Below are 15,045 nucleotides of genomic sequence, written 5' to 3' on the forward strand. Positions count from 1 at the left end.
TGCCTTCCTAGTTGCTTTGTGGTATGAATCCAAGAATACAGACATATAGCTTCTCAGCATGGTGAGAAGGGGGATATATTCTGGGAATTAAGTCTGGACGTTCAAAGCTAAAATAGTGGAGTGATACATCAATCAAAGGAACCCACATTTCTAGATGGTCTGAGGCTTGTCTGGATGCAGAGAGATCATAGACACTGCCCAAGTGATCTGAAAAGTGTCCTGCACAATATCTTGTATAGAAAATAAGCTGCATCTCCCATGGCTGCCAAGGAAATAAGAGGAAGGAACCATTTTGCTATTCTCATGAAGGGAACTGCATCTGGGTGAACCCAACACTGATAACTGTGCATAACCAGAAATACAGGTCTGGGAAAATCACTCTGCATGACATAGTGTGTGCCTAAGTGACCAGTAGAAAATCAAATGTGGAGAGGAGTTTATACAGGGGAATACTGGTCAGATAAACATACCCAGCTTCCCCCACCCTCTTCCAGACTGGTTGCTTAAAAGATCAGCTAGTAGAGAAATCCCAGCTGAGAATTCAAAAGAGTGGGATTGAAATTGATTGAGTTTGGAGTCTGAACCTGAGAGTCCAAAAACCACAAACTTCAAAAGTGACTGAGGGGAATTAGGATTGGACCCTCTACCACATTAGTGAAATCCAGGGTTCTTTCCTAGAGCACAGTCTCCCAGTGGGGTCCAGCAAATGCCTGGCCCTAGAGGTGCACTGATTCAATATCTTCAGTACAATCACCACTCAAAGAAGAACATGGAAGCTATCAAAGACTAAACCCTGCTGTTCTGCATATGGGATCTCCCTTCACACTCCAGCAACCAAAAATAACACACCTGAGAATGGAGGCTAAGAACTTTTTGAACTCCAATAGAAACAATTAACTTTTCATCAAGATCTTATTTTTTCTTTTTTCTTCTCTATGTTCAGTCATAACCAATGGTTCCTGGAAACCTATACATATTCATACAGTTTCTTTTTCTTATTCCTAGCATTTTTTGAAGGCAGTTATTTTTCATAGATTATTATTTTGAGGACTAAGATGTTTGATTAGAATATATCAGTTTCATTCTTGTAGTGTTTTCTTTTTCTTTTTTTTACTACTTTTTAAGAATTTTTATTTTATACACTTTTTTCTCACCCATCTTTTCCTTTGATTCTCTTTTTCTACTTGCCTCTACCAGAAGCCAATCATTATTGATTTCTCTTTCACTTTTCCTTTATTTTTTACACCTATTTTCTTTTCTCTCACAACTTACATCACTTTTTTTCTATCCCTGTTTACACTTAATGTTGTAAACCCTTATGCGAACTTAATGTTTTTACCATGGGAAATAATTAATTATATCATTTCTGTTTATGTGATTATTATTTTATACATATATTTATTTATATGTATTTTTATTTTATTCACATATATATTTATATATATTTACATATTTATTTATATATGACATTACAAATTTTATTACACATATACAGCACAATTTTTCATATCTCTGGTTGTATACAAAGTATATTCACACCAATTTTTGACTTTATACATGTACTTTGGATAATAATGAACATTATGTTTCACCATCATTTATAACCCCATGCCCCCTCCCTTCTCCTCCAATCCCTCTGCCCTATCTAGTGTTTGTCTATTCCTCCCATGCTCCTCTTCCTATAACACTATGAATCAGCCTCCTTATATCAAAGAAAACATTCAGCATTTGTTTTTTGGGGGGGGATTGGATAACCTCACTTAACATTATCTTCTCTAACTCCATCCGTTTACCTGCAAATGCCATGATTTATCCTCTTTTATTGCTGAGTAATATTCCATTGTGTATAAATTCCACGTTTGTTTTTATACATTCATCTATTGAAGGGCATCTAGGTTGGTTCCACAGTTTAGCTATTGTGAATTGTGCTGCTATAAACATTGATGAGGATGTGTCCCTGTAGTATGCTGTTTTTATGTCCTTTGGGTATAGACAGAGGAGAGGGATAACTGGGTCAAATGGTGATTTCATTTCCAATTTTCCAACAAATCTCCATACTGCTTCCCATATTGGCTGCACCAATTTGCAGTCCCACCAGCAATGTATGAGTGTACCTTTTTCCCCACATCCTCACCAACACTTATTATTGTTTGTCTTCATAATACCTGCCATTCTGACTGGAGATGAAATCTTAGAGTGGTTTTGATTTGCATTATTCTAATTGCTAGTGATAATGAACATTTTTTTCATATATTTGTTGACTGATTCTACATCCTCTTCTGAGAAGTGTCCCTTCAGGTCCTTGGCCTATTTATTGATTGGGTTATTTGTTTTTCTGGTGTTTAGCTTTTGGAGTTTGTGTGTGTGTGTATATATATATATATATATATATATATATATATATATATATATACACATACATACACCCTAGAGATTACTGCTCTATCTGATTGTGAAGGGTAAAGATTAGCTCTCAAGTTGTAGGCTCTCTATTCACCTCAAACTTTTTAGTTTGAGTTTAACCCATTTACTGATTCTTGATTTTAATTCTTGTGCCACAGGAGTCTTATTAAGGAAGTTGGGGCCTAATACCACATGACGGAGTTTAGGGCCTACTTTTTTTTCTATTAGACACAGGGTCTCTGGTTGTATTCCTAAGTCCTTGATCCATTTTGAGTTGAGTTTTGAGCATAGTGAGAGATGGGGTTTTAATTTCATTTTGTTGCATATGGATTTCCAGTTTTCCCAGCACCATTTGTTGAAGAGGCTACCTTTTATCCAATGCATGTTTTTGGCATCTTTGTCCAATATAATATACTTGTAATTTTGTGAGTTAGTCTCTGTGTCCTCTATTCTGTACCATTGGTCTACCAGTCAGTTTTGCTTCCAATAGCATGCTGTTTTTGTTACTATTGCTCTATAGTTTAGTTTAATGTCTGGTATAGTGATGCCACCTGCTTCACTCTTCCTGCTAAGGATTGTTTTAGCTATTCTTGGTCTCTTATTTTTCCAGATGAAATTCATGATTGCTTTTTCTATTTCTTTGAGGAATGCCATTGGGATTTTGATCAGAATTGCATTAAATCTGTATAGTGCTTTTTGAAGTATGGCAATTTTGATAATATTAATTCTGCCTAACCAAGAGCAAGGTAGATCTTTCCATCTTCTAAGGTCTTCTTTGATTTCTTTCTTTAGGGTTCTGTAATTTACATTATGTAGATCTTTCACCTCTTTCATTAAGTTGATTCTGAAGTGGGTTTTTTTTAGGATATTTTAAGTGAGATAGTTTTCCTCATTCTCTTTCTAAGAATTTGTCACTGATATACAGAAATGCCTTTGATTTATCGGTGATGGTTTTATATCCTGCTACTTTGCTGAATTTGTATACTAGTTCTAGAAGTTTTCTAGTAAAACTTTTAGGGTCTTCTAGATATAGAATAGTGCCAGTTTGAGTTCTTCTTTTCTTGTGTGTATCAATTTATTTTTTTTCATCTGTCTAATTGTGCTGGCCAGTGTTTCAAGGACTATACTACATGGAAGTGATGAAGTAGGGCATCCCTTTCCTGTTCAGTTTTTAGAGGGAATGCCTTCAATTTTTCTCCATTTAGAATGACATTGGCCTGAGTCTTAGAATAGTTAGTCTTGATGGTGTTGTGATATGTTCCTGTTATCCCTAGTTTTTCTAGTGTTTTGAACATAAAGGGGTGCTGTATTTTGTCAATTTTTTTTGCATTTATTGAGATGATCATATGTGTATTGATGTGATTACTTACATTTATTGAACCAACCTTGCATCCCTGGGATGAATCCCACTTGATCGTGGTGCATGACCTTTTTGATTTATTTTTGTATTTGATTTGCTAGAATTTTATTTAGAATTTTGGCATCTATGAAGTTTTCTTTTTTTATGTGTCTTTGCCTGGTTTTGGAATCAGAGTGATATTGGCCTCATAGAATGAGTTTGGAAGTGCTTCCTCTTTTTCTCTTTCCTGAAATAATTTGGAGAGTATTGGTATTAGTTTTTCTTTGAAGGTCTGTAGAACTTGGCTGTGTATGTGTATGGTCCTGGGATTTTCTTGGTTGGTAGACCTTTCATGGCATCTTATATTTCATCACTTGAAATTGATCTGTGTAAATTGTGTATATCATCCTGATTCAATTTGGGAAAATTATATGACTCTAGAAATTTGTTAATGCCTTTGATATTTTCTGTTTTATTGGAGTACAAGTTTTCAAAATAATTTCTAATTATCTTCTGTATTTTTGTAGTGTCTGTTGTGATATTTCCTTTTTCATCACATATGCTAATGATTAGAGTTTTATCTCTCCTTCTCTTCATTAGCCTGGCTAAGGGTCTGTCAAATTTATTTATTTTATGAAAGAACCAACTTTTTGTTCTGTCAATTTTTTCAATTGTTTATTTTTTTTCCATTTTATCAATTTCAGCTCTGATTTTAATTATTTCCTGTTTTCTGCTGCTTTTGGTGTTGATTTGTTCTTTTTTCTAGGGCTTTGAGATGTAATGTTAAGTCATTTATTTGTTAACTTTTTCTTCTTTTAAGGGATGAACTGCATGCAATGAACTTTCCTTGAGAAGTATGTAGTGTCCTTCTTTATTGTTTTTGATTGACTTATTTTGAAGTCTACTTTATTTGATATGAGGATGGAATCCCTGCTTGTTTCTGCAGTTCATGTGAGTGATATGATTTTTCCCAACTCTTCACCTTCAGTCTGTGAATGTCTATTTCTATGAGATGAGTCTCTTGGAGGTAGCATATTGTTGGGTCTTTTTTTTCTTCCAATCTGCTAGTGTGTTCCTTTTTCTTGGGAAGTTTAGGCCATTAACATTCAGGGTTATCATTGAGACATGATTTTTATTCCCAGGCATTTTTGTTTATTTTTGGTATTTAATGTGACTTGATTTCTCCTCAGATTAGATTTTCCTTTAGTGTGATCCTTCCCTCTGCGTATTTTCATCATTTGCATTTACTCTTCTTGGAATATTTTGCTGAGGCTGTTCTGTAGTGCAGGCTTTCTAGGTGTAAATTCTTTTGACTATTTCATCATCAAATCTAAAGCTTAGTTTTGCTGGATATAAGATTCTTGGTTGACATCATTTTCTTTTTATGATCTCCTGGTTTTGAGGGTCTGGGTTGAAAAATCTGCTGAGATATGAATTGGTCTCCCCCTATATGTGGTCTGATTTCTCTCTCTTGTAATTTTTAGATTCTATCCTTATTTTGTATACTAGACATTTTTATTATAATGTGTCTTGGTGTTGATCTGTTGTAATTCTGTACATTTGGTGTCCTGTAAGCTTCTTGTATTTGGTTCTCCAATTTGTTCTTCATGCTTGGGAAATTTTCTGATATTATCTCATTGAAAATATTGTACATTCCTTTGGTTTGAAACTCTGTGCCTTCCTCTATTCCAATAACTCTTAGATCTGTCTTTTGATGCTGTCTTATAATTCTTGGATGTTTTGTTCATGGTTTCTAGCTTTCTTCATTGTGTGGTCAACTTTATTTTCCAGATTGTATATTTTGTCTTCATTATCTGACATTCTTTCTTCCAAGTGATCTAGTCTGTTGGTTATGCTTTCTATGGAGTTTTTTATTTGGTTTATGGTATCCTTCATTTCAAGGGTTTCTGACTGTATTTTTTTTTCAGAGTATCTCTCACTTGAAGGTATATTTTGCTACCTGTATTTGTTCTCTTATTTCATTGTTGGAGTGATCAATTTTTGTGTGTACTTGCACATTTAGGTCATTCTTAAATTCACAAATTATTTTAATTATGAACCTTCTGAACTTTTTCTCTGACATTTCATCAATTTTGCTGTTGGTTTGTTCTGTTATTATAATGTCCTGGTTTGTTTGGGGCCCTTCCTCCCTTGTTTTTTCATCTTGTCTGTGTGTCTTCCTTTCTTTCAATGTGGATCTGAGATATTATAGTTTATTTCCTATGTTCTTGTAGTACCTGTGCAAATTGTGTGTACCTCACCTTGATGTTGGGCTTTCAGACCCTGCTGGTATCCCTCAATGAATGCTACTGCTTCCTGGATCTGGGTTCTGTGTAATTTGGAGTGGGTGGATCTGGGCCACTGGGCTTTACCTCCCTTGGTAGTCTGCTGTCTGCTGGTTGAAAGGGGCAGTGTTTTGCCAGAGGCTAGGTTCTGGCAGGTGTCTGTCCCTCAGGGGGAGTGGTGAACCAGGACTACTGAGAGCCTGGATCCTGCATGTCCTGGTGTGGGCAGTCTGTGATGGATCTAGTCTCCCTTGGTAGTCCACTGGTCAGACACAGCAGTACTACACCAGAAGCTAGGCTCTGGTGTATGTCTACCCCACTGGGGGTGGAGTGGACTGGTCCTGCTGTGTGCCTAGGACCCAAACTGGCCATTTGGGTGGATCTTGTTTATGTGATTATTAACATAGTAGATGCCCAAAAAAGTAATTGTTTCATTTAATGCTATAAATTGTTTGTATTGTTATTATCTGTCTCCTCCTAAATTGTGAAGTACTAGAAACATTCAAGGACACTCTAAGCCTCCAGGGTGGAAATTCTACTGCCTCAAAAATCATAGAGTAGTATGGGTAGACACACAAACAACATGAAAAAGCAAGGGAACAAATCACCTAAAACAAAATTCAAGAAAAGAATCCACTGATGCCACAGTGGAAGAAAAGTCAGAGAAGGTGTTTAGAATATTCATAGTTAAATTGATCTGTGAGATAAAACATGATGTAAGAAGATACTTTAGGCAGAAAATACAGGAAGCAAGATATCACTTCAATAAAGAGATAGATATTTTTTAAAAAATCAAATGGAAATTCTTGAAATGAAGGAATCAATATGCCAAATTAAAAAATCATTGGAAACCATTACCAGAAGACTAGACCACATGGGAAACAGTTTTGGGCAATGAAGACAACATATATAATCTTGAAAATAAGGTTTATCATGGAGAAAATATGTTTAGAGGCCATGAATAGAATTTCCATGAAATATGGGACAACATGAAAAGACCAAACTTAAGATATATTGGGATAGATAAAGGCTAAGGGATATAAACCAAAGGAATGCACAATCTTTTCAAAGAAATAATATGTGAAAATTTCAAAATACTTAAATATGAAATAGAAAACCAAATTTAGGAGGCCTACAGGACCCCAAATATACAAAATTACAACAGACTCACACCAAGGCACATTATTATAAAAATGCCTTAGATACAGAATAAGGATAGAATTTTAAAGGCTGCCAGAGAAAACAATAGGTCATAATTAGAAACCAATCTGGTTTTCAGGTGATTTCTCACTCCCTCAAAGTTAGCAGGTCTTGGAATAATATATTCCAAGCTCTGAAAAAAAAATGGATACCAACCAAGAGTACTATATCCAGCAAAATTAAGCTTCAGAATTGATGATGAAATAACCTTCCATGATAAACAAAAGTTTAAAAATTCACATCTAGAAAGCCTGCAATATAAAACATTCATTAAGATATTTCATGAGGGGCTGAAGCTGTGGTTCAGCGGTAGCACACTTGCCTGGCATGTGTAAAGTTCTGGGTTCAAATCTCAGCACTATGTATAAATAAAGATTTATCAACAAAATAAAGATTTATCAACCAAAAAAATAAAATAATTTTTAAAAAGATATTTCATGAAGAAAAAAAAAATGAAACATAAAAGTGAAAACCAGCAAAGAGATGAACTATGTTACAAAAATAGTCAATCAAAAGAGAGATATTGATATCTATTTCATTCTTTTTTTTTAAGAGAGAGTGAGAGAGGAGAGAGAGAGAGAGAGAGAAATTTTAATATTTATTTTTTAGTTCTCGGCGGACACAACATCTTTGTTGGTATGTGGTGCTGAGGATCGAACCCGGGCCGCACGCATGCCAGGCGAGCGCGCTACCGCTTGAGCTTCATCCCCAGCCCCTTCATTCTTGAAATTGTTATGTGTTTGTTTGCTATATGTAGATGCTCCATTGCTTCATGCATGAATATTTATGACTGTTAATGTCTTGTTGATAAATACTTTCCTTAAGCATTAAGTAATAGCCAGAAATAAATCAAAATGACATGGAATAAGAATTATATCTCAATAATAACATTAAATGTAAATGGCCTAAACTCATCAATCAAATGACATAGACTGGCACATTGAAGTGTGAGCTAGCTGGCAAATTAAAAGTTTGAAATAATATTTAGAAATACAGACAAAAGACACAGAAAATGGGTTCGCAGCTAGGGCCTGGTGGGTTGAAGGATCTCATGGATCTGATCTCTAACAAAGATAGAAAGCCCACCAACCTTTATTTTATAGGGGAACACATCAAACATATTCATTGTTAGGAAGGGTTCTTTAAGATAAACAAGAGGTGAGAAGCTTTGGGAAATTTGTGGGTCTGGGCCTTATCACTTGCACAGTAATTCTTCCTCCTCCAGGCAGCTGAGGCCTCAAGGCTGTTCAGACTAGGTGCACACAGATATCTCTTTTACCCAAGGCAAGGAGGCATCTGTATTCAAAGCTGATAAACTCATAAATTCCATGCCAGGCACGGAATCCACCCCATTAACAACAGTTGCCTCCTAATGGGTATGTCTTTCTATACCTTCACATGGAACAATTCCCAGATTTGCAGTCAAGCTGTCCAAGGTTATGGAGTTCAGAGCAATAATTTAATTGCCACTCCTGGCAACATATCAAAATTTCTGAAACAAAATGAAGGCAGTTCTAAGAGGAAAGTTTGGTGCATTGAGTGCATTCTTTAAAAGAACCGAAAGTCACCAAATAAATAACGTAACATTAAACACCAAAGCACTAGAAAAAGAACAAATCAACACCAAAATCAGTAGAAAACAGGAAATAATAAAAATCAGAGACAAAATGAATGAAATTGAAATACATAATACAGTTCAAATATTTGATGAAACAATTTTGTTCTTTGAGAAAATATATAAGATTGATAAATCCTTATCCAAGTTTATAAAAATAAGAAAAGAAACTTAAATTTCTAAAATTGTGATAATAAAGGAAATATCAACTTGGACATTATTGAAATACAGATTATAATCAGAAACTGTTTTGAAAATCTATACTCCAAAAAAATAGAAAATCATTAAGACATCAAAAAATTGAAACAGAAAGACATACACAATTTAAACAGATCAATTTAACCAATGAAATTGACAACACCATAAAAAGCCTACCAACAATGAAAAACTTAAGACTAGATGGATTCTCACCTGAGTTCTACCAGACCATCAAACAAGAATTTACACCCATACTCCTCAAATTATTTCATGAAATAGAAAAGGAGGGAAACCTTCCAAACTCATTATATGGAGCTAGTATCACCCTGATACCAAAACCAGACAAAGACACATCAAGAAAAGAAAACTTTAGACTAATATCCCTGATGAAAATAGATGCAAAAATTCTTAATAAAATACTGGCAAATTGCATATAAAAACATATTAAAAAGATAGTGCACCATGATCAAGTGAGGTTCATCCCAGGGATGCAAGGTTGGTTCAACATATGGAAATCAATAAACATAATTCATCACATTAATATACTTAAAAACAAAAATCATTAGATCATCTGCATAGATGCAGAAAAGGCTTTTGACAAAATACAACACCCCTTCATGTTCAAAACACTGGAAAATCTAGGGATAGTAGGAATATATCTCAACATTGTAAAAAGGTATATATGTTAAACCCAAGGCCAATATAATTCTAAATAGAGGAAAATTAAAAGCATTCCCTCTAAAACTGGAAAAGAACAAGATGTCCTCTTTCAAAATATTCAATATATTTCTTGAAACTCTAGCCAGACTAATTAGGCAAAAGAAAGAAATTAAAGGGATACGAATAGGAAAAGATGAACTCAAGTTATCCCTATTTGCCAATGACATGAATCTATATTTAAAAGAGCCCAAAACTCTACCAGAAAACTTTTACAACTTATAAGTGAATTCGTCAAAATAACAGGGTATAAAATTAACACCCATAAATCAATTGTGTTCCTACACACTAATGATGACTCAACTGAATGAGAAAATAGGAAAACTACCCTGTTCACAATAGTTTCAAAATAAAAAAAATAAAATACTTGAGAATCAATCAAACACAGTAAGTGAAAGACCTCTACAATGAAAACTAGACAACACTAAAGAAAGAAATTTAAGAAAACCTCAGAAAATGGAAAGATTTCCTATATTCTTGGTTAGGCAGGATTAATATAAAAAAATGGGCCATACTACTAAATTTGGTACACACATTCAATGAGATTCTAATTAAAGTTCTCATGTTGTTCTTCATGAAAATAGAGAAAGCAGTCATGAAATTCATTTGGAAAAACAAGAGGCAGAATAATAAAAGCAATATTTAGCAAGAAAAGTGAAGCTGGAAGCATCACAATAACTGACCTTAAATTATATTACAGGGCTTATAGTAACAAAAATAACATGGTATTGGCATAGTAACAGACATGAGGACCAATGGAACACAATGGAAGACACAGAGACAAATCCACATAAATAGTTATCTCATCCTAGACAAAGGCACCATAAACATACATTTATAGCCATACATTCAATAAATGGTACTGGGAAAACTGGCAATCTATATGTAGTAAAAAGAAATTTAATCCCTATCTCTCACCCTGCACAAAATTCAACTCAAAGTGGATTAATGACCTAGGCATTAGACTAGAGACCCAGCACCTACTACAAGAAAATGTAGTCCTAATCCTCCATCATTTGGCTTAGGAGTAACTTCCTCAAAAAGACTCCTAAAATGCAAGAAGTAAAATCAAGAATCAATAAATGGGATGGTATCAGACTAAAAAGCTTCTTCCCAGAAAAAAACAAACAAACAACAACAGCAACAACAAAAAAAAATCCAGATCATGAAGAAAGAGCCTACAGGAGAAAATCTTTGCCACCACCTCAGAAAGAGCCTTAATCTACAAGATATATGAAGGACTATAAAAATTCACAAAAACAAAACCGAATAATCTAATCAATAAATGGGCAAAAGAACTGAACAGGTATATTCAAAGAAGAAGTACGATTGGTCAATAAATATATGAAAAAATGTTCAGTATCTCTAGCAATTAGAGAAATGCAAAGGAAAACTATACTGAGATTCCCTCTAACTCCAGTCAGAATGGCAATTATCAAGAATACAAGTTACAATAAAAGTGGGTGAGTATGTGAAGGAAAAAGTTCACTCATATATTGAGAGTGGGAATGCTAATTGGAGCAACGACTATAGAAAACAGTATGGATATTCCTCAGGAATCTTCGAGTGGATCCACCATTTAACCAAGTTATCTCACTCCTCAGTATATATCCAAAGGATTTAAATTTAGCATACTAAAATGGCACAGCCATGTCAATATTTATAGCAGCTCAATTCACAATAGCTATACTATGGAACCAACCTAGGTACTCTTCAACAGATGGATTAAGAAAATGTGATGTACATACACAATGGAATTATACTCAGCCATAAAGAAGAATAAAATTATGCCATTTGCCAGTAAATTGATGAAACTATAGACTGTCATGCTAAGTGAAATAAGCCAATCCCAAAAACTAAAGGTCAAATGTTGTCTTTGTTGTGTTGATGCTGATACACAATAATTTGGGGGGGGGTAAAATTTCCTTGGATTAAAGAAAGGAAAATGAAGGGAAAGTTAGGGGATAGGAATTGGAAAGACAGTACAATGAATCAGACAGAACTTTCCTATATGCATACATGAATATACAACCAGTGAAACTACCCAACATGTACAACAAGAATTGGATCCTACTTAGAATAAGTCATACTTTATGTATGTATAATATGCTAAAATACACTCTACTATCATATGTGTCTAAAGAGAATAAATAAATAATGAAATAAAGACAGACATTTTAGTAAAAAATAAGAATATAAAGACCTGGAAAATACTCAACCTGCCCATGTCACAAACACCAAGATTGTAGCTAGGAAAATTTGTTGAGGATATTAGTACGAATAGAAGAAAATCAGTTGATATTTATTAAGACAATGGGAGAATGAACCCAAAAGGTATTTTAGAGACCTCTAAATTTGTTCCATATTTCACCAGTCCAGAATGCTAGGGCTTTGGGGCAGAATGGTTTCAAGACTTTGCTTTCCAAATTCCATTTCAATTTTCCTTGACTAACAACTGTGTCACAAACAGGTAGAGGTATGATTTGGAAGACATATGTAGTAAACCATGGAAGCATCCATGCAATGCCATTGCTAGGAGTAAATAGTGTACATATGGCTAACTGCATGTAAATTTAAAATTGTGTCCTATAGGCTGGGGTTGTAGCTCAGTGGTAGAGCTCTTGCCTAGCATGTGTGATTCATTGGGTTTGTTCCTCATCACCAGATGAAAATAAATAAATAAATAAATAAATGTCCAACAACAAAAATATTTCTCAAAAATAGTGTTCTAGAGAGCCTGGGGGTAGAGGCATAGAACTGCCATAGGGACGGTATCACAAAAGAGAACTGACTCAGTCAAAAATTTAGTATGTGTATATTCCATGTGCTTTAGGGCCAAGATGGTCTCTCTAAGAGCAGAGTAGGGCTGTTCAACTGATTTTCTTCTATTCATTCTTTTCATCTTACTCTCTATTGAATTACAAATTCAGTCTAATGAGGTGAATTATATGTAGGTATTACTTCAGAGAAAACTTTTTCTCATTTTCTTCTTCCCTATTTAGTACTTCCAAACAAAGTTCATAAATCAATATTGTCAATATTTTTCAAAACATTCAGAATATTAGCCTTATTTTTAAAATATGGAAAAGATATTTCAAAGTTTAAAAAATTTCTCTATACTAACCTAGATTTCATGTGGAAGAACTGATATTTGAGTACATATTTCTATGATTTTTAAACCCTAAGAATTTAGTCACTTAGCAATTCTGCAGAAAGATAATTCTAGCTATGCCAAATTATGTACTGAAAGAACATATCTCTGTCAGAACAAGAATGCTCTATGGAACACTACTTTATTAAGCCTCATCATATTTAGGAAGAATTGGTTAAGATGTTTTATGCTTTCTTAAATTGAAATCTGTGGGCTGGGGATGTGGCTCAAGTGGTAGCGCGCTCGCCTGGCGTGCGTGCGGCCCGGGTTCGATCCTCAGCACCACATACAAACAAAGATGTTGTGTCAGCCGAAAACTAAAAAATAAATATTAAAAAGTCTCTCTGTCTCTCTCTCTGTCTCTCTCTCACCTCTCTCTTTAAAAAAAAAAGAAATCTGTATCAGTCTGGGTTCTCTGGGGAGAACAGAATAAAAGGAGAGAGAGAGAGAGAGAGAGAGAGAGATTGAGATTTTAAGGAATTGGCTCACAAGCTTGTGAAGGCTGACAAGTTCAAAATCTGAATAGTACACCCAGGGTAGAATTGATGCTATAGCTCAAATGGGAAGGCAATTGTTGAGGGCCACAGACAAGTCGAGAAGTAAAGCCAGCGAGCCATTAAGATGATGAGGATTCCTTAAAGACTGATTGCTGTAATTGGATGATGCTAAATTGAGTCAAGCTGTGTGTGTATATATATAGAGAGGTTATGTATATATACCTCTGCTGTCCTACAATAAAGAGGCTCCCAATGTTTTAATCTTCACAAGTTGCTTGTCACCCCCGGTTATTTTGCCCAGCCAGACTGCAGCAGGCAATTTGTTGGCAAACTTTTCTTTGGAGAAGGTCAGTCATTTTCTCTAAAGTTTTAAATTAATTTGATAACCCCATGCCCCCATACATATTAAGAACAATAATTCACTTTACCCAAAATGTGTTGATTGATAAGTTAATCTCAACTAAAAAATAAATACGCTTTCAAGAACATCAGGTCCTGTGGGTCAGCAAATATCTGGCACTGTAGCCTACTCAAGTTGACACGTTAAACTAACCACCATGAGATCAGTACATTTGACTTTACTACAAATAATAGTGGGGCATTTTTTATCTCAGAGAAAATAAGAGTTTATGAATTAAAAAATCTATTCCCTGGATTTATCCATTTGTTGCATAGCACACATATAGTTTTGGAGGTTCCAGTCCATGGTTCACCCTATCATTTGGGGCTTGTGACAAGAGAACAAAACACAGTGGGAGTGTTGCAGAGCAAAACTGCTCATATCATAAGCCAAGGGCCAGAGCTGCATTATACCTTGTGAGTGCAAACCCCCATTGACCTAAAGACCTCCCACTCAGGCCCACCTCTCAAACTTTTTACCACCTCCCAACAGTTTCACATTGGGAACCATGCCTTTAGCACATAGGTCTTTGGGGGGACATTCAAGATCCAAACTATAACCCAAATGAACTTCATGTCCTTGCTCTTTATAATTAAAGTTCAATTCCTTCAGTGTCATTCCTGGGCAAGAAACAGGCATGTTTATGCTAAAATTTTTGACACTTTACTGAGCACAAGTGGGTAAGCTAAAACTAATCAGAGAGCTAAGAATTTATTCTTTAAACAAATTCTCCTTTCCAGGCATGTAAATGAATTGTAATCTGTAGGAGGATGACTTTCAGTATTGGGAAAAGAGCAGCATATGTCTAAGGCTTTTAGTTTCATTGTGTTTGAACACATGAATGCTTTTAGATAAAAATGTACTGTGACACAAAGTATCATTTTGATACTCATATAAGTCATGAAGTAATTTATTTTTTCTAGTCTTATGAATAAATAATGCAATGGGAAATTTGAAGGGGGCTCTTGCAGTGTAATTTGCTCTATAAATATGAGCTGTTCTTATGGAGACATTATAAAGGCCACAAAGTCTTTCTTTTATGAAAAATTTCTACCCTCTCCTATCTTTAGAGTTTTGTTTTCATAGTAAATTTTTATAATTTCCAGATATGTGGTGTCAAAGGGTCAATTAGGCACAAACTAAAAAAAAAAGAGTTAAGAAATCAGTGAATAGTTGTCTCTCAATTAGTCATATCTTCAAAAGTATTTCTTAACAAATCCAGTGATTACCTTCTAATAGA

Source organism: Spermophilus citellus (genome assembly GCF_964194105.1).
Source record: "Spermophilus citellus genome assembly, chromosome: X".
Lineage (NCBI taxonomy): Eukaryota > Metazoa > Chordata > Mammalia > Rodentia > Sciuridae > Spermophilus > Spermophilus citellus.